The 20,502-nt window shown below is 40.4% G+C and overlaps 1 protein-coding gene across 8 annotated transcripts in view; it reads right to left on the minus strand.

Annotated features, from left to right (window-relative positions):
- Nucleotides 1-20,502, minus strand: part of LOC117264408 (phospholipid scramblase 1) — a 222,704-nt gene that overhangs the window by 42,630 nt on the left and 159,572 nt on the right. For 3 of the 8 annotated variants that reach the window (XM_078162429.1, XM_078162430.1, XM_078162427.1), the window contains one exon: nt 14,175-14,345. The exons of the other annotated variants lie outside the window; for them this stretch is intronic. The gene's annotated coding sequence lies outside the window, so the exon portion shown is untranslated. The remainder of the gene's footprint in view (nt 1-14,174; nt 14,346-20,502) is intronic. 8 annotated transcript variants of the gene reach the window in all.

Consider the following 20,502-nt stretch of genomic DNA (forward strand, 5'->3'; position numbering starts at 1 on the left):
AATAATTGGCATCGATAGATCGTTTTACAAACTATCATTATCAGCTGAACTTGCCTCTGATAGTGGCTGATGGCTTCACAGCCTCCACCATTCAGGCCAGGACGTATATCACAGATCAGAGTGAGTGTGTCTCTGTTTTAACACATACTTTCGAGAAGTTAATGCCTGGTTCAGTGCTGTTGCTAAAAGTCTGTGAATTCGTGACTGAGTGAATGCTTCCACTTCCTGTTTCAAATTAAAAGTCCATGTTCAAAATAAAAGCCCTGTAGTGCAATGGTTTTTAAACTTTTTGTAGCTAAGGCATACCAAAGGGCAGGCCATAAAACTCAAGGCACACCTGTATTTATACTCATCACTTTTATAGTAGCTTTTTTAACGTGTGTTACCACTGTGTTATCATGACGTAAGACAATAAAATTATGAAAAATAAGACAGGTAGCTTTCGTGATACTGTCTGACAGTTTTTTTTTTCTCTTTTCTTTCGGTGGTGCTTTGTTGTAATTTGCGTCGTACAATAAAGCCATCCATTGTCCACTCACTGCTTTCTCCTGATAAATGTTATCATCCTTCACACTGGCTGCCAACCAGGGCTTTTGATGTGTCACACACTTATAATTCCCACGCGCAAACGGCGACAAACAGGTTCCCAATGAAGTTTTTTTTTTTTTAATTAAATTACCTTTTTTAACCAGAGTTTGCCTTTTTATTAGGAAATGGGTGAACACAACATACTGATACAGTCAACTAAAATTTCATTCATAACTTTTTGTATAGGCCCAGTTGAATATTGCAATAATAATATGTGATTATCACAAAATTCCATGGCACACTTGGATTGGCATCACAGCACACCATACTGTATGAAAACCACTGCTCTAGTGTTTACTCCACAGGTCAGCCATATAGGCCCAATAGGTTTTGACCTAGTCTTGTTTTTTTTTATGTTTTATAAATCATTAAGGAAACATTTAGAGTATTTCAAAAACACAAAATTACTCCATTCTAAAGTATCTTGTACAAAACTGCATTTGAATTTTTTGCCAAATACAAAATAATAAAAAGTAGTTGTAAAAGCATTTCAAATAGAAGATAAGATAATAATCCATTATCAGTCAACCAGCAGTGGATATAATGACTAAGTGGCTAAAGGCAAATAATAGAGGAGCTACAACAGTCCGGTAAAGTCAGAAAATTATTTCACTTTACTGTAATGCAGCATTTAAAACCAGGAGAAGACAACATGGTATTATGATATCCCAAATCAAAAATGTATTCCCATATTACACTATCAATATATTGTCCACCCCTAAGCCTAAGTTATTTTCTATTGTAAATCAGGACACCTTGGATTGTTTTATAACGTCTAAGGCCCCAAAAACAGAGGCTTTGATTAGGATGTCAGGAGTCTGGTGGTTGGGGGTAGTTAACTGGTAACCATTGAGCTAACTTCCTAGTTGTGTGAAAACAGGTTACATTGTCAGCTTATGACATTTTTAGCCATGCATTATAAAGCTGAATGGTTCTAAGGTGTTCTCCTGATACTGAGATGACAGTTTCTGTGGGTGCAGGACATTTTGACGTGACCACAAAAAAGCTCATGATGGAAAAGGAAAAAAAGTCAACTTGTAGTGTCATGTTCTTCACTGGACCTGTCAACCTGCTTCGACAGAACATCTCCCCCATAGCCTCATGATCCTCTCGTGGCTGAACAGTGAAGAGCAGGGGATTGGTGATCTATAATTAACTGGTGGGTCGGTGTTGATGTCATTGACACAGCGTGGAGGTAGAAGGTGGCATTGCCAAGGCACCTGTTGTTGTGGAGTGTGGCATCTGATATCATTACCTACCCAGCCGGAGCGCCAATGTCCCCGCTGGGTCGCGAACTGTCCAAGCTACCGACCACGCTCACCTTTCACACACACACAGACTTACACACGCATCATCCTCTGTCATCATGTCCTCCTTTACATAACTGACTCTGACGGCTCTAACACCTAGAGGGCAGAGATCCACAGAGAGTTTCAATTATTGTTAATGATATTTTGATGGTAGCTGGTTAACTTATGTATCCGTCAGGATGCAGCTGTACAAATATGTGATGGTGAAATCTTCAAAATCTACAAGATGTGGATATATAGCCCAAAGGGTTTAAAGGAACAGTCCAATATTTTGGGAATACTTGCGATCAGGCCCACAGTCTAATGAGAATGGCGTGTTATGACTTGAACCATAAGGAAACTGTTTGCCTTGTTATATCAGAAGGGAGGAAAAGTATACATTTAAACAACTCTAAAGCATGACACCTTTTATCCTGCTCACTAGCAGCTAATCCCCAATATGTTCACTGCTACTTGGGCTCATGATAGAACAGAGGTACCGCAGCTTACAAACCAAACAACCATATCCATATGTGTAGTAAGTAACCCTGATGCATGTCCCCAAGGATATATTTTGTCTTAAAAGAACACACAAAATGTCTGATTTCTACATCTTCATTTGTATCAATAGTTGTATAGGGCTGTAACTAACAATTATTTTAATTATCAATTCATCTGCTATTATTTTTATGACCATTTGATTAATTGTTTGGTCTGAAACATGTCAAAAAAGTGAAAATTATCATCACAATTTCCTAGGACCCCAAGTTACATCTTCAGTTTGCGTCTTTTGTCCAACCAACAGTCCAAAATCCAAAGACTCTTCACTTACGATCATACAGGACAAAGAAAAGCAGCAAATTTTCAGATGTAAGAAGCTAAAGCCAACAAATGACATTTGTTGACATTTTTGCTAAGAAATAACTGAAACGATTAACTGATTATCAAAAAAGATTAATTTTCTTTTCTATGTACTAATCGATTAGTCAACGAATTCTTGAAGCTCTGCTGTATATAAAGATGGACGACACGTCTCCACCTCCTTCATCTTTACAAAAATGAAGCCAAAATATCCCAGCTATGGCTGCTGCCATCTTGGGCTAGTGATGTCATTTGGAGCCAGAATCTGCGCAGTAGCGATCTCCGTGGTATTGAATTCCCACCGCATGACCAGTCTTGAGCAACGACATTGATGGCTAGAGCACTGATTGGCTCACAGCTGTCAATCATGATGTCAGCCCCTTTTTTATAGCATCAAATAGCTAATTTTAACCAAACTTATCAGAATAATGGACACTTCAACATACATCAGTGTGTTAGGAACTACCTCAAATGACAGAAAAAATGATTTGACGCATACTTAGACTGTTTAGTTAAGCCCATGTCCCATACGCTAACATGGAGGGGGGTGATCGAGATGTTTTGGCATCACTTTAGTGGAGCTGTCATGTCGCTTTTATTATACTGTCTATGATTTATACACATATATTAAAAGATAATTCCAGTTTATTTAACTGGTGTTTTGTTTTTGTGGGGTCTTCTCCATGGGTGATGATAACATCGTTCTAACCAGGCTAATTGCTGCAATCTGAAAACCCAGTGGCGTCCCAAGTGAGCCAGAGAATACAGTGGTATGACTGGTCATAAATAAGCTGACAGCATATCCAGTTTAACATCTGACTTCTTTTTAGCGATGTCGTCACAGTGTTTGAGTTTTTGGAAGGTGTCTTTTTGGTTTTTTTTTAACTGTTTCCTCTAGCTTCCAGTCCTTTTGCTTGCTGGGGTAAACACAACTTGGACCTATCTCTATGAACATGAAATCCGTATTGTTTTTCTCACTATGGTTTTGACAGCAAAATGTCAGACTGTTCTTTCAATAACAACTCTCTTAGGAAGCCATTTCCTATTGGAAAGATAAGGGATTTCTTCCATGGGATTATGCAGCTGATGGGATGATGTGGCCGCTGTTGATTTCAGTAAGAAAATATCGGAGGGGGTGGGACGGCTGCACACAGAAGTATGAAAAATGAATAGAACATTTACAGTGAGACAATGTGACCGTTCCGGGTGAATGCCATTTATTAGTGTAGCAGCTTTCCCAAGCAGATCAGAATGCCTAAGCCCTGGGCACTGACAGGGATTTCACAGCCCAAACTGATTTTCAGGCTGGCAGGGTTCTCACACACACATGCAAACACACACACACACAGACACACATAAAAGCCTAGCGACATCCTGACATGTTGATAGAATGTTAATTTGTTAATGTGTTGTATTTTTGATGTAAGCCTAACTTTTGTCATAATGTTCCCTCATCACAGGATCACAAGAGCTTTGAAATCATTCCATTTTTAATATTTCGATGCTCCCAAGTTTAACTCAAGTTTTCCCTCTGACACTGCTGTGATCACCGACGTGTCAGCAACTAAGAATAACTTCTTAATAACTCCACATCTTTAAAGAATCATTATTGAAGATGCATGTGCCGATAAATTAACAGACATATTTACAAAAGACTTTGATGTTAGACAATAACCCAAACCTCTGGGCAAGCAAATCCCATAATGTAATGTGTTGTTTTTTTATGAATCGGTAACTCCCCAGATATGCAATAAAGACACAGCAGTGCTCTACATTATTGATTCAGTTTCTAACAACCCAGAGTGTCTTTATTCACTGCAATTGGTGAAGAAGGAATCACACACACTTATTTAAAAAATCATTGCACCAATTAGTGAAGTTGGAGCTTCTCCTTCTGCTTTAATAAGTCCTGCGAGATCTGATTTATAATAAGAACAGCGTTGTGTTCACCGTGGCGATGGCTTATTGCTAATTTGAAATCATTGACTGTGTTACCGAACATTCGGGAGGTATATCACACATCACGAGTATGTACACAGACGGGCTTGCCGGTAACTGTATGTGCACAAGGGCAGGGAAATACACAAATAGAGATACATCTTGCTGGGTCAACTTATATCATCAGTGATTGTTCTACCACAATCACTACAGGGCGGACGTTTGTTTTCTGTCAGGAATCTGTCTACATGAACACTTTGTTTATCAGATCTGTTGAAATTCTCATGTTTGCTTATGTCAGATCAGCAGTGAAATAATGTTTCTAACTTCCTGTGTAAGACACAGCCCCGCTCTCAGTCTTTTTTGGCCATTATCTGGTGCGCTGCTAGCAGTGTGTCTTCAGGGAGCTGGCTGCCTTTTCATTAATGTCCCTCAGAGTTAAAGCCCGACGTCCTCTGGGACTGCATGTCATTGGCTGACAAGGTTTAGGGATTTGAGTGAATTTTCCTGCAATAATGGAAATATCCTAAGCCCCTGAGACAAACAGACAGGAGACTGGCAGGAAATATCTTAATCTGCATTGACCCTTCGCTGGCACAGTCCCATACCCTTAGTGAGAAGAACATGTGCGTGTACGCCCAAGCGCATGCATACCTGCACACGTCCACACGCACAGTACAGTACATCTGGATTGTGTTGCAGTGACCGTAGGCCCCTGAGTGTGCGGCCTCAGTGGCAGTGCGTGGGTGAGAGCCAGGGTCCAGTGCACCATGGTGGGGGCTCTCCATCACTCTGCCTCCTGGCTTGACAGGCCCTGGCTCTGGGGCCCGTCAAGGTCTTGCTGAGTGCACTCAAACTGTGCACTGCTGAGGAAGGGATTCTGTATCCTTCTAATGGATTACTCACCCACATCACCTGTCTGAGTGGATTCTTTTGACCGACAGACACGCACCGCATGCAGACATGTGCCCGTGCATGGTTGGGGAAGCATGGGAAGCTTGCATTCCACAAAAAAATCCTCCTTTAGCAAATCAGAATCACAATCGAGGGCAATCTAAGCAGCATTATGAAGACATTCCTCACTTTGTCTTTAAGAAAAACAATGCACCACCCAAAGAATCGGCCTTTCCTCATGCTGCATTACAAGTGAAGTCATTTCCTCCTCTAACTAAAAAGGTCACGCATATTCCTCCGTCATTTACTCTTAATTCAGACAGAGAAAGAGGCTGGTGTCACGCTGCTGGACACCTGCGGACCTCGGTCAGGGCCGCAGCCCTAATCAGCCTAATACATATGTGTCACATCCAATGACCCACGGGCTCTTTTCATAATAAAGGTCACTCGGTGAGAGATACTCTGTCCCCTCAGGTCCTCCTTAATGGGCAGCCACTGCCGCTTTTATAACCAAGTACACTCAACTGACTCAGGTAGTCTAGCATGTAGTGAACTACTGCACAGACGTCTTGGTCATCAGTAACTAATTCCATACAGTTTTTGTTTTTTAGTTCAATCCATTCGTCCAATTCGTCCAATCCCGTACTTATTTTGTGAGTCAGGCAATATGTTTCTATAACATAATAATGACAATAAAAAAACCTTCCTTGCAAAGATGAAACATTTAGTGTATCATCAACATCTCCTACTTAAATTTGCCTATAACACGGAGATAAAAGTGTATTCTGGTATTGTTTTGCAGTGTAGACTACTACTGTAGCACATACCCACAACTCAGGACCCACAGTTCTAGAGGGATCCCTCCTCAGTTGCTCTTCCTGAGGTTTATACCACTTTTTCCCCGTTAAAGGATTTTTTTAGGGGAATTTTTCTTTATCTGCTGTTAGGGTCCAAGGACAGAGGAATGTGAACAAAATCTATGAATGTTTATAGCTCAAACAAACAGGTATTGTGATACTGGCGTAATCATGTGGGTAACCTTTCAAGCTCCTTAAATGATATTTGCTTTTTTTCTGTTTTATATCATTGTAAACTGAATATCTTTGGGTTCTGGATCAATGGTAAAATAAAATGAGCAGTTTGAAGACCTCTTTGGGACGGCACTAGGAAATTGGGATATGCATTTTTATTGATTGTTGCTTTTTAAGTATATTCTTTAGACATTTTTGGCTTTATTCAAGAGCAGACATTAGAGAGATGATAGAAAACAATGGTCAAGACACAAAGTTCCTCTGCCAGAACCAAACCTGTGATCACCGTATTTAGTTGTCCACCAGACACCTAATTTTCTGATTTTCTACTGACAAAATAATCAATCAAGAAAATAGAAGTAATCATTAGTCGCCGCCTGATAAATGTAGTCGAAGATAAATAGTAATAATATCAAATATTTACACCAGTCTTTATTTCTCCTTCCAGATTACGTTAAGGTTAAGAACATGTATTCCTTTTCCGCCCTGACAGACACTGTACATCATTTTCAGAAAAAGGTGAAATGCTATTTCCAGTAAGTAATGGCTATAGAGGTCAGCTATTGATCTGGTGCTGAAGGGGACCTTAGGGGCATGTTAAGAAGGGCTATTGCTGCTTGTCAATGATCCCTTTATGGCCTTGGACTCGACAGGTGTGCTGCTATAAATCAAGGTTAAACTAGTCCTCTAATAGCAAATCAATGGCAGTCAATAGATATTATCATGTGATTATAATTCAGTCGAGTAAACCATTAGTCAAAACTTAAATAGTCTTTTTAATGTGTCTGCAGCCGCCCGGCTCGAGAGGAGAGAGCCTTTGTCGACGCGGACTGTTTTCTAAGTTCCCCTCTAAGTCATGCTATTGTGAAATGGCAAGGTCTTCCATTAGTTTAACTGAGGAGGTTGCTGAGATTTGAGAGAACAACGTAGAAGTTATATTGAGATAACCTTTACACAAGAGTAGATATTTCACCTGCATTAAGATTACCCTGAGAGTAACCCACTTGTTATTTAGCTCTAAGCCTCCTCTATCAATGTGGCTCTAGCTATTTGAAAGCAGCATCAGTCAAACGTGTCTGCTATGCAACTAAATGGGGCGCAGGGACATATCTATCTAACTATAACCTTTGCAGTACTGATATTTATGATAAAGACCATTAGGCATTTGTGAGTTGCTTACGCAAGGGCTTTAAGGCTAACAACGATCGTGAAGCGAGCCGCTATCCGGGGGTTTACAGGGATGTCTGTGTCATCCGTCTGTGATACAACACTGCCTGAGATGAAAATGTCATTATGCCCGGTGAATTTCTGAGAAGCTATGATACAAACATTGTCTCTATAACCTCTGTTGTAACAGCACAGACGATAATAGGATGAGTATGTATTGCTTTCTCTTTCTTTTTCCGTCTTTTACTCGTTTTCTTTCTCTTTCTCTTAAGAGACCATGTCTTTGATGCTGGCCCCTCCGCTCCACTCATCACAAGCTGGACAGCTCTGTGCTCACCTTGCTGTCTTGAAGGACAGTCTATACTTTAGAAGTACAAGAGAGAGAAAGAAAGTTGGAGGCAGGTGTGCTCAAGTTGAAGCACTTCTCTGACTCTAACTTGGAAAAATGCATTGCACTGACCAGAGTGGTGAGCAGTACTGAACCGCAAACTGATCAAAGTAATATATTTCTGTATGAATCTAATTTATTCTTTGCTGGGGCGTATATCATGCTTAATTTTACATTGAATTAGTTTATTGCTTTAAACTAATGTGAAAAATAAACGTACATAGCAATAATTGATGGTAATTTAATTCAGGAGACACTCCACATGATCAAGTGCAACTAGAATCCAGTGTCTTATGTTGCCCGTCTCAATGCTAATGTGCAAAAATGTAAACTACAAACCAAATCAAATTCAAAAGTGTCCTATCAATTGCATCAACACAGCAGCGGGAAGCCCTGTCTTTTATTTTGCATATTCATATGATTACTCTTCTAACGGACAACTACATTCACGTCAACGCCATTGTCCTTTGATTCCACATGATAAAAGCCTATCTCATTTCATTCTTGCACCTTTCTAGTCCAAACCTAGACACTCTGATTTGGTAAAATGTAATTCTAATTTATCATTTTTCTGCCCGAGGCAAAACTCTCTCAAGCCTGGGGCTGTTTGAAAAGCAGTTGGACACAAAGACAGACCCTGGGAACTTTGCCCATGCAGTCAATCAGTCAGACACCCCAGAGTGCCCAGACCCGAACAGCTTGTTTTTTGTCCACGGATATCAAACAGATTCTCCTCTCCCGTTAGATAATAAAAACATATAAATAGGAGTGAGTTGTTTCTGTCTTCTTTTTTTTTTTTACTTGAGATGGTTGGTGGATACGCGGTGTCGCTGTGGTCAGGGGCTGGGCAGCAGGGTGGACATCAAAAGCCGGCAGAGGTCTGTGACGGTGAATGCAGCTGGTGTCTGAGTCTCCATGCTGGACAGAGCTACAGGCAGGGCCTCAGCTGCCCCACAATAAAGACACACAGGGGAAGGCAGAGCCTTCAAAGGCTAGACAAATACACACTCAGCCATACACCGACAAATACACACACTCATGAACACACAGGCAAACAAGCACAAGAACACAAACAACAATGCCCCACAAAAAATTATTTCCTCCACCAAAATATCATGCAGGTTTTACAGACGAATCATGAAACCGTGCTGAGTTTCAACCTTTTCTTCTTGTTTGGCCACTTAACTTCTAAATGAGGTTTACTCGTGAGTTTTGAAAGTAATAGCTGCCTCTTTGCAAATTCATAAATATAGTGGCTTGTCTGCATCTGTACAAATATTGTTAAATACAGTGAAATAGTTAAAGTGGGGTCTTAAAATGCAGGATGCCTAGGCACCCCTGGAGATTGAGGGTCACCAGCAAAATGACAAATAACTTTAATTAAGTGGAAATTATTAATTACAGAATCTTGATGAATATATTTACATCAAATGTTCTTTATCTTAGAAAGATAAGATAAAATCTTTCCCTTTCCATGACTCGGAGCTCTCTGGGGTTTTTTTTTGATATGAGACAGATAGATTATGATAAACTGTATTTGTGACTGTGAGATTGTACAATGATTTTTTTTTTCATGCGTGTGTGGAGGAGGGAAGAATCTGAAGGACAAAGAGTGAAATCCTGATGGCATGCTGTGGACAGCTTCATGTCTGCTGTGGTCCGGACTTCACAGTGGGACTCTGTGTCTCTGCTGCTGACAGTTTTTCCCTCGCGTCCACTCGGGAAAAGTATCTCAAAGGTTCTGAGTTAGCGTCATGCAGCAACAACACTTTTTGAGATTTTGACTTTGGTGAATGCGTCTCAAAACAAAACACAATTTGAATTGTAGTAATTGTTTGTCAGTTTCACGACTGGATAACTAAATGTTTCCATTTGATTAATAATGTCTCCTCACATCCCTTCACAGTCATTTGTGAAAAGATGATCTCAGAGGACAGTGGACTCTCAGTTCCACGTTTGGCCTGTAGAGGGCATGCCTAAACAGCAATCTGGTCAAGCTCAGTGGGGAGTCCAGAGACATACAATATCCCCACAGAAGAAAAGCACAGGACGACTTTCATCTGTCCATAAAGGGAGGAAATGGTTTTAGTTAGATGGAAGAATACTAATATTACAATATGAAGCTGGGAGCTGATTAACTTAGATTTTTACAACATAACCATTTAGCTGTGGATTTTTTTTTTTTTTTTAAAGGAAACTACATGTGATTTAAACCAGAGACATAATACCTGAAATCACCCAAGGCAACTTTGCACAGTATAACTTTATTAAGGGCATTAGATTAATAAACTTTTGTCACAATACCATGTCTTCACTTGTACTCAGAGGGAATTTAAACAAACGACTCATTAGAATAACGTCCTCTTTCCTCTCTGAACGGGTTAGAGGTCCTGAATAAAACATGACTTATCTATTGCGATCACGTTAGTCGAGCCATTATTCATTTAACCATTTATTTATTACTCCATTCATCTACATAAATATTTAACTATGTCTTGGCATCTTTATGGACTGCTTGCTCTGCCGCTCAATTACAAGGAGCAGTGTCCTACCATGGCCATATGCCTTCTATCTGGCGACACTATATCTCCACAATTTATGGATGCCAACTCAGAGCAATATCATTCTGTTGGCTTTTATGTATATCTTAGCAAGTATTAATCTGGGCCTAATGACTGGCAACAATATGTTCCAGCCTGTGTCCCCAATAGGACCACTATTGTATACATATAATGTGGTGTAAAATAAATTGTGAGTGTTCTTTTTTTTGTCATTGTTTAAATTAAATCGGATGCCCATATGGGGTCCTCATGAGAAGCGTGCAGAATCCTCCGGACTCCGAGTAGCTTGACATGAATAGATGCATGGTTTATTACTCGCACACCACATATTCACGCCATATACTATAAGCCCTTACAAGTTTTCACTTCCCCTCCTACAACAAAAGCCCCTGCTCGTTTGGCGAGGGGAGCATGGAAGCATGCAGAACGGAGAGGAAGCGAGGAACCGTAAACACCCGCCATGGGTCCTCCTTTAAAGTGATGAACAGCAATAAAAGCAGCACTGGTTGTCTGCTGAGAGACAAAAAGAGCATTTGACCACCTGGGTGCACATCATTTTCTCATGCCGTTTCTCAAGCATGACTATCAGGAGATGTCCCCTTTAACATTATATGTGGCTAACTCAACCCAATCCCCAAGTCACATATAGCTCCTTTCATTCAGCGGGGCTGCACAGCTCGCTCTGTCATAGCTGCTTCTGCAGCAAGAGAAATGTCTCTGCAGCTCTGTGACACTTTCACATGTCACTTTTCCTGCGAGGTCACCACCAACCACGGCCCACAGTTTGATCAACTGAGCTCCTCATTATCGCCTGAAAACAGAGAGAAGCCAAAATGACTTTCTGGGGTAGCAGAGGGAGTCTGTTGGGGTGGGATTAGACTGCATAACTCCCTGTGATCTGCATTGGATCACTTGCTTTCCCTCACATAAATCGTTATAACTGAGTAGAAAGTTATAATTCCAGAGGGAAAAAAATATTTTTAGATCTGTTTGTTCTGTCTCGGACTCATGGCCCCAAAAAAAGGAAAAAGCAAAATCACCTCTAGGTGCCTTTTAGGGCTCATGTTGCTGATTTAAATTGCGGGACTCTGCAAATCAACGGCAAATCAAACATCAGACCCACATATAACCCACCCCCATGTCCCAAAATGGGCTTTTTGTCAATTACAATCAAAGGCACTTTCACTGTTATCTCCCCTTTTCCCTCTGCCTTTCTTTTTTCCATGAATTTCCTAAAAGTACAGAATACTGTGTACACTAGATCCTCAATAGAAATCCATGTGTTAGGAACAGCATTTTTAGTTTGATTTGTTTGTTTATGTGTAAGGGTTTTGTGTATATCTGTGTGTCATTATTAACAGTCAGGGCCACTGATCTCATTTGTGAGCTACGTTAAGTTTATTTGCTTCTTATAATCCTTTGTTGCTTTCTAGACAGCTCAATGATCCAATGAAAAACATTTTAGCATATACTGCAAGTCCTCTCTTATTTAGTCATATAGCATACTGTGCTAATTAAGGATGTCAGTTTGGATTTTTTGCGATAGCTGCAGCACCCATTAACCAATAACTAACTGGTTAATTTTGTTTAAAAAGCATGCAATGACGTGAAATACAAGAGACGCCAGGGCTCAACATTGACACTCGCCCCCATCAAGTAAACTCTATGCCCTGGCAAGTTTAATGCTACATACAGTTGTCTGGTCAGGCAAATGAAAAATAAATGTGTTGTTAATGTCTGAAAATAAACTGCATGCTGCATGTGCGAGTCTGTCTCACTACCAAGCGTTGAACAGGGAGAAACATCTGACACATCCGACATACTGGAAACTGTAAGTTAAGTTTGGGGTTGATGATGTCATAAACAACGCTAACAGTCATACTGTTTTAACAAGGGCTTCGAATGGATCCCAACTCTGTCAGATGCTTTGTAATCCAGCCCTGACCTACTGTGTCTTTTGGAGACTTTATAGAACTAACTAAGTTAACTAATAACTCATACTCATAAATCTGACACCAAATGTCTTCTATGATTATTTATAATTTTTTCCGTGTTGAAAACAGTTACTGGTATTGTAAGCCATCCCGGCTTGCTGTCCATGATGCCTTTGTTGAGGTTTTTTTTTTTCGGACTTATCTACGAATCAGAGGTCAGAGTTTCCAACTGTGTCTGTCTGTGGCTAACAGGAGTGTAACAGGCAAGTAGCTGAGATGCGCCAGGTTGTTGTAGTCCCCTCCTAGAAGTTCCAATATGGCGCTGTTGGTGTAACACTGATGGCAGCGGGTGCAAATTAACCTATAGACCGACGTGTGACCGGTCAAAAACATTTAATTATGGTCAAATGTTGACATTCCTAGTGCTGATTATATGATCTAAGGACCATTGCTGTATCTACAGACATACAGTGTGTGTATACTGTGTGTCTATGTGCATGCATGCGTGTAGATACTTTTCTTTTGTCAGTCACCAGGCTATGGCATTCCTTTCAATGGAGCAGATGTCTTGCTGAATCTTGGATAAAATCCAAGCAGCAGAAAAAGCACAGTAGAGGAGTCTCAGTTTCTGCAGCGTGCTCAGCTACAGTCCATACGTACGTAGTATTGCAAGAAACAGTGAGTCAGACTTTTACAACCCTCGCAGTGCTACTGCCTCTATGTAAATATAACCTCCCTCTATCTCTCTTTCTAAGTTAGTTGACCAGTGGTGTCCTGCTGGCTCAGCTTGGCCTGCGAAGTCTGCCTGGCGCATGGGTGACATGTCTGGCATGCCACTGCTGGCTCTTTTTGATAGCACAGAGAGTGTGTGACTGGCAGGCCATGTTTCTCATGTCTCCGGCCCCTGAAACAGCCATCACTCCGAGTGGATGTTTTCAATCCCCCAGCTCCGTACCCCTCGCAGCTCGGAGAGAAGGTCAAGTTTGGCCCATCAGTCACTGACCAAAGGGCGGGGCCTAGCAGTTGGTGGCCATCAACGGCTGCTATGATGTTCGGTAGCCCCAGCCCTCTCACATGTCTGACCTATTTGCAGTGTTTATAGATACCTTTTGTTTAGCCTAAGTGTAATCATATGTAAAGGCTAATATATGGAAGAAAAGATATGCCTGCTTATCTAAACTCAAGCACAAACTTTGGATAACTTTTGAAACAATCTCAGTATGATAAACTTTAAGAGTACCAAGTGTAAAAAAAACCCCTTTAACTTATGCTTTAATATAGATCTGTAACACATTTGACCTCACATGGAGAATGCTTCACACACACGGGTCATATGTTTGTGCACTGACACATTCAGCTGCACGTCACATGACTTCAAAGCAGGGAAACCCATGAGGTGGTCATTTGTGTGTTTACGCAAGTTTGGGTCAGTGTTTTCAGGTGCAAATACACCTTTACATGCCCTTCTTTCACCACTCATAGACCCGCACACACACACACACCATTTACACCCGAACCCATACCTATATTGACGCACACTTTCCCTGGTGTTGTTTTAGCAGGGGGAGAGCAGCAATGGTCTGGAACAGGCCTGTTTTTTAGTGCGGGTCAAACTTTGGCCAGGCCTGAAGGCAGCAGCCATCCGATCCCTCCCGAGGTGCCTCTGGTCTGGGACCCGTTTGAACCTCCACCTGCTGAGAGAACTTCACTTTAGATACATTGTTCAGGCCTCTCTGAACACTGCGGAGGGGAGGTGGGACATTATGTTAAAGTCAACACCACAGGATCAGTTCGCTCTTTGTACTGGGCTTTGAGGGTGACCTCCATTCTTGGACCATGTAAAGTGAAGATGAGGTGCAGTAACTCATGTGGTCACACACATGGGCTGAGCAGAAGGTTTTTCTTCTTTTAAACTGATTTTTTTTTTAACTTTAACTGTAATTTAGGAAACGGGGCTCTGTACAGTCAACTTAATACATGCGCAACACATTGTCATACCTAAATGACAGACTAGGCTGTTTGCCAGTGACTCCCCAAATCAAATATATGACCATTGGAGAGCAGCAGCAACAGGAGCATGTACTAGCGATTACACTTTTAAAAACATGTTTAACGTTGTGAAATGGTCGCAGTAACGCACCACAACTACGTGGGCCGGTTTAGAAAGAAGATCATAGTTTGGCTTAGAATAAGTATATTTGTTATGTTGACATTTGGTGTCATACGCGACACAGACAGTAGTTTCCTGGGTGAAAGTCCTGTGTTTGTTTGACCCGTCCTCCACCTCAACCTCGTCCATATGTGGACTTTGCCACTGTTTACACTACATCACCCGACTTAATCCTCTGCTCCCATCATAACTATGGCAATGAGAGGTCGCCACCTAACAATGAATGAATATACGTGAAATATGGTTCATTATAAGGTTCTTGCCAGTTTTTCGAGTGAGTATGGGCTGCACATATACCGTACGGCTCCAGACTAACTTTCCTACTGGTGCTGCCAAGGAATGTAGCGATACATTGATCTGGATCTAAATATCGGGAATAAATCAGCAGTCTGGAAATATTTTTTGATTTTGAAAGGTCATCTTAATCCATGTGCTGTTTTATATGTGTTAGTGGAGTCAGTATAAAGTAAATTTTACTGCCCTTAAGCAGTTACAGTTATTTACATTATTTATGTGTTGTTTTTATTTTTTATGGCCATTGGCTCTGCAACTGCCTGTCTCTGTCTCTGGTTGTTGGTAGTCATCACTCTGTAGTTTCACTTAATGTCCTGCCCACAGCACTATCTGATTAGTTATACATATAAATAACAGCTTATCAACACTGAAGGCTGCCGTGCCACAGACGGGCCAAGAGACTGAAGCTGCTGCTCCAATCAGTGAGTGGAGCTGTGAGTTGAATATTATAGAAGTTTGCACAAAGCATCACAATCCTCTTTAGACTGTTTCAAACTTGACAATATAATCATTCTGAATGGTTCCTTCTGTATTTCCTGTGGGAATGTTTTGCAGTTTGAGTGACATCAGCTGACAGGAAGTAAACATGGACCCAATCTGTTGCCTAGCAAAGCAATTCCAGTGAATAGTTACTGGATGTAACTTAAGTTGTATAAGTACAAGAACTCAGAGGAGAGGAAGAGGGAGTGAGACTGTGCGTGTCCACAGGCAAGAGAGGTGACGAGTTTATCAGTTCTTATTATTTTTTATAAAAATGCAGCACAGTAACGATACAGATTTCATTCATTTACTTTAATTTCATAGACCAGATGTAGATAACTGCCCATGCTCATTCAGCCCTCACTAGACCTGTCGTCACTGTAGACTTCAGTCAGCAGTGTATACTTCATACACTTAACTGATATTTATATTGATATTTCATATTTATTTCAAACATGTAAAAAAAAAAAAGACAAACATACAAACAAGCAGACAGACAGAAAGAAAGTAAGATTTACAAATAGTAAAAGCAGTTGTCAGTGTTACTTTGATTTACACATTGGAAAAGAAGAGGTAGTATAATCCTATTTAATCCAGCCTCTTCTCCATAAGTCATTGAGTTAAATGAAACAGCTTCCTTATATAGATAAACCTATACCTTAGACTTCTCTAAATATACCATTGTTACTACATTTTAACTTTGTCACACAAAAATAACCCATGCATGTGTATATAGTATTAATTACCAAATATCTATCTTACAAAACCTGACTTAGTATATAACATAAATTACCAATTATCTGTGACTTACAAGTATAAACCAGTCAAAATATACAATATATATACGTATATATTACCAGTTGTCTTTACCTTACAAAAAATAGATATCAATTTCATCAACTTGTCCTGCAATTTTTTTGTATATAAATAAGTGTACATATGAATTATACAAAGTATGAATATATGTAATTCTGCCAGTATATATATATGTGTGTGATAAACCTGAGAAGAATTGTACAGTAAATTTTAACTCTCACACTCACAAAAAATCATCGCAGTCTGGAGCCCTGACACACGACATCTGTTAACTGTATAGGGTTTTTGCAGGTTTACACCGAGGAAGCTATCACTTAGTTATTATTACTTAGGACATTAGGACTGTCCCTTAAAAAAACAAGTTAAAAAAACTTAAACTAACATTTAATACACTGGATATATCTTGAACATGAACCACATAACCTGATCTGAAACTTTGTTGTGGAATATATGTTGCGAGCTCACTACCAACAGGCTAACACTCCTGAGAGGCTGCTGCACATTTTAAAGTCAGCAAAGATCTTTAAGTTTATCCAGTGTTTTTCCACCTATGGTATAAAATACAAAATGCTTTCACATATGATTTCATGTCATGCTTTCGGTATGACTTGATAGTTTTCTCAGTTTTGCTTCAGAAAGCTATAATACCTCTGGGCTACAAGGCCCACGGTGCTTATATTGTACACTCAGGATTTTGAGCTTGAAACAGATAATTATAGATCAAATAGTTCTCTCATGTCAATGGCAGTTTGAATTTTGGATAAAAGGTGACAGCCTGAGGGTGTATTAGTCCATTGCTTGCATTGCTGCAAATCAATAATCAGGCAATACTGGATTTATTGGATTTTTGCATTAATGTGATGAACTTATCAGGTATTTGATCAACTGACTTAGCTAAAACAAACATTATCATTTGGTCATTTTATCTATAAATAGTTTCCCCAACTTCATTTCCTCATAATTTACCTTGTCACAATACATACACACTGATGCCACAGTGTTAAATTACATAAACCTTATTAAAACATGAAAATATAAACAACCCTGATTGTCCCCCTTGTGATGAGCTGAATATGTTATCTTCATTGAAACAATATATTAATCTTAAAGCTGATTCATCATGTGATTTACTTATCGTTTTTCATTTTGTTTGTGTTTTTTGTTCAGAAGAATCCCGCAGCAGAGCGTGCTGTCCACTGTATAAATAGGTGCTACTCCTAGCTGCATGTTCAGGTTTTCTGTGTTGTTTTCTGCCCGTGCACTCTACTTGTCGGAAGAGGCAGGATGAGAAGTCATCCATCTCCAGCTAACAGCCACCAGTCTGGCCCCATGCTGGAGCCCCAGAGAGAGGAAGCGATCGCTCACAGCACAGGAGCACATTCCCCCTCAACACAGGGGGGACAAGGCCATTTAACCCATCAAGGCCCGGTCTACTTTTCTTTGCTCTCATGTGCAACTGTGCATGTGTGTATCTGCTGTAGTGTATTGTTCTGTCATTGGGCGCACACGTGTCTATGTGTATGTTAATGCATGCACAGTCATTAGCACCATGTCCCAGCCTCTCCTGTTTGTGTTGGTGGGCTCTTCACTACAATGCGCCTGGCGGTAAGTACTTAAATAGCCATCCTGGGGTCAGACCACATATACAGTAGCACAGTACATCCCTCACATCCCCCCACCTCTACCCCCTATCTCTCCTTGATCCTCAATATATAATTCCTAGAGCACCCACCCCCTGTCTCTGTGTCCTACTGGCATGACGATAGCATCCCTGGACACACAGAGACTTGCAGTATAACCAGCCTGAGGAATTGACACTCCAAGTGTTTCTCCACACTTTTTCTAATGGCATTGTGAGCCCCCCGCCACTGCTGGGATGGAAGGTGTTTAGCACCTCACTGTTTTTACTTTGACAGAGGAGGGACACTAGCACTCCCCTGGCTATATAGGCCTCGACCAGTTCCACTGTTATCATTTCCACTGTGGGCACGCTTCCTCCCATTGAATCACAGGTATTTATGTGGGTGGCGGCTTGGCTTGGCTAGCTGTGTTAGCTCTGTAAGCCAAGGCTTGGTTTGAGGTTTCAGGCAGGTAAAAATGCTGTGGACAAGGCACGTCTAGGTGACACCAAGGTGAAAAGCTCCATCTGTATATGGGCATATGCCTCAGACAGACAAATGTGTGATAGAGAGATAATGGTTGACCATGCACCATTACAGAAATAGAAGTGTCCGTGAAGAATGAGACAACAATGGAGGGAACACTGGAAATGAGAGAGGTCTTGCGTGGTGAATACATATGCACTGAAGCTATCGAGTGAGAAGGAGACGAGAACTGAACGGGTAGTTAGGTCAAGAAATGAAAGAAAATGGAGTCAATAAATGTTAGGCAGAATGACTTTTAAACAATAAAATTGACGACCCTTGTCTGTAGAGGTAAAGTGTGGACGTTGTGAGCCATGACCAAAAAGCTATTGTTGACTAACGTCAACCAAGTGCGTTATCTTTGACCCCTGCGGCTAGAAATGGAAAAACAGAGTGAAGGGAGGAAGCAAATATGAATTACAGACAAACATGGTAGTGTAGCAATGGAAAGAAAAGAAATGAGTCTTTAGACATTCAGAGTCAATTCTGTAAATGATCGCACAGTAGCAAGTATCCTCAGGTAATATATTTGTATTCATAAAAAAAAGTGCAACTACACTTTCCCCCCCTTCACAAGCAGTGCTCTCCATGACAGAATGGCATTCTGGGAGAAGACAGACTGCAAAGGTCATAATTATTTGCGGTCATGCTGCTCCTCACTTAACAGATGGAGACAACCTGAGTCAACATTTTTCAATTAAAAAAGAGAACACAAACAAACAGAGGGGAAGAGAAAACACACACTCGCGCGCACACAAAGACGTACACACAAGCTGGAAAAACGGAAATGACCTTGAGGACCTGATACCTCATTAAAAGTGATGCTCCAAGCCTGCAAACAGGCTAATTAGACAAATCCTGCTCACACTTAGCAGTAGTACACATGGTGGGGGGTGCAGGGGATCGTATTGTGTTTATGTGTATGTCGGAGGAAAGCGTGTTTTAGCCAGATCTGAGTGTAAATATCTGAAGACACTTAGGTCTGTGAAACAGGAGGGCAAACTGATACAGAGACAGACTGAATTAACACGCTAACTCATATGGATGCATTGCATTTTGATTATAGATGGATGATGATCTGTCTCACCAAAAGAGCAGCAACTACATGTGGGAAGGATTAAAAAATATACTGAAATTAAGTATGTACATATCATGTCATATGCAAAAAAAAAACAAACCTTATGGCACAACATAGTATGAAGTTTAACTAATTTATTAAAAATGTTAACAATTTATTTGGATGGTCCACCTAGTTTATACAGTATTTGTTTCATGATACAGATGATACATTTGTATCATGATACCTACATCGTAGCCTGACGTGCACGTCCTCAGAAATGAAACTATACATAGCGGTGACGCAGACACAGACCTCCTGTCTATATTTATAAGCTGAAACCATTTCCCTCAGTGAAAACAAAGCTTTTATTTACTTTTGTTTTACAGATAAGAAACAATAAATTATGAAGACAATAAAGCCTCCACAAAAATGCATTTTAAGTCTTGTGTGTGATTTATCCTGGCTTGATATGAGTAGAGGAAATCTCTGCTTTTTTTCTAGGCTAATTTATACAATGTTAAATGCCATAGGTTTGTGCTAATAACGTTAGCATGTTATATTTGTTTGGAAGACGTGTTTAGTGTAAGGCAGTTGATTTGTCAGTGAACCTTGTGAGTTGTAATGGAACCGAACTTTGTGATGTTATCTTTGTTAAATGTTGCTGTTGTCCCTGGTTTCATACGAGTAGAAAAGACTGCTAGCTGCTAGGCTAATTTATACAATGTAAAATGCCAAAGGCTTGTGCTGAAGACATTAGCATGTTGTATTTGTGGGGAAAATGTGTCCAGGTAGTGACAAGTGCTTTGTCTGTGAATGCTGCAAGTTATAGTGAAGCTGATTTATGTACTTGTATTTAAAATTGTTTCTATTAAGCCATGTTTAATGTG

Source organism: Epinephelus lanceolatus, chromosome 20 (genome assembly GCF_041903045.1).
Source record: "Epinephelus lanceolatus isolate andai-2023 chromosome 20, ASM4190304v1, whole genome shotgun sequence".
NCBI classification, from domain to species: domain Eukaryota; kingdom Metazoa; phylum Chordata; class Actinopteri; order Perciformes; family Serranidae; genus Epinephelus; species Epinephelus lanceolatus.